Here is a 1444-nt window from a genome sequence, read left to right as displayed (position 1 = left end):
CCCCGATCAAGAATACAGAGCATCCCTTGCCCCAGACCGAGAGTTCCTATCTAGCTACCAAGTCTTCCTGTTAATTTTAAAAAAACAGTGGCAATAATAAAGAGGAGAGGACAGATCCCGCACCGACAAAGTACTTCGATTAACTGCGACGCTGGTGTAACTGCTTCTTCGCCTCAATGCTGCACTTTGTTTCCAGACACCCGTATGCACTCAACCCTAGATAAGCAGGAGGGTCCGCTTCGTGCCATCAGGAGGTCCAGCAGTGGGTACCCTTTGCAATTAAGGGGAGGAAATTCTAGAGGACCAGAAAGTGGCAAAGGCAGAGAAGGATAAATACACTATTTACTCAAATGCAAGACTAGGATTTTTTTCCCCCCACTACAGTTAAGTAGAAGAGGTCATCTTGCATTTGCATATAAATTACAGTTATAATCCTTTTTAGGGGGACTGTCTTACATTCAGGGTTGCCTTTCTCAGAAGAAAATATGATAGAGGATGCCTTCGTCCTTGGTGGAGAAGTTCATATTCTCTAATCGCTGCTGTTATTGCTGTCAAGCTACAATCTGAACCTGCCATTTTGCTTGAGGGTTTGCTCGTTTTTAACCCAGCTGCCAAGGTAGAACGTTCTAATCACTTGGACTAAGACGTTCCTTCTGCAACAGCAACACTTACCCCTCCCTCCAGAAAAACTGGCCCTTTAACTAGAGTTGCAAGTCACCAGGTGGGACTCCGAGATCTCCCAATACATCAATCAGTACTTTATTTACAGAAAACGGATACTAATAGAAATACAGTCGTTTCTAGCATTGAAATTCTAATATAGAATGCAATCAGCTACTATCTTCCACATTAAGTTGGGAAATATATACGGAACGCTTGGGAGCAGAACTGGGCAACTTTGCGGGTGATCAGAGAGAAGTGTGTTAATGATCCCAGAGCTGGAGGTTGTCAGGACAGAGCTCAAGAAACGGGGAGAGGAAGCTTAGCAGGTTCCCGCAGCACTGTGGGGAATTCAAACTCCATCATGCCAGAATGTCCCAGTCACACATTCTAAACCAGGGGTAGCCAAACTTGCTGCCACGTAGAATAAACGTCAGATGTTTGAGAGCCACAAGAGATGAACAAATATTACACACACGTTTTTACTGGGAAACATGCAAATTTGCTTTATATTAACATTAAATGAGACTGCCAAAAATAATAACAAAAGCGGTAGAAGCAAATATTGATAATGATATTTATTTTTCCACTGACATTTGTTTGCTTGAGGACATGAAATTAAGCAAACTCCGGAGGATGACGGAAGACAGGAGGGCTTGGCGTGATGTGGTCCATGGGGTCGCGAAGAGTCAGACTCGACTGTGCGACTGAACAGCAACAAAAATTTGTTTGCTAGTGATATTTAGCTTCCCCAGCCGCCCTGCCGGGAGCCGCACAATATGTG

The sequence above is a fragment of the Gekko japonicus genome, unplaced genomic scaffold (genome assembly GCF_001447785.1).
Source record: "Gekko japonicus isolate JY-2015 unplaced genomic scaffold, Gekko_japonicus_V1.1 scaffold2436, whole genome shotgun sequence".
Lineage (NCBI taxonomy): Eukaryota > Metazoa > Chordata > Lepidosauria > Squamata > Gekkonidae > Gekko > Gekko japonicus.
Note: the sequence above shows the minus strand (reverse complement) of the source record.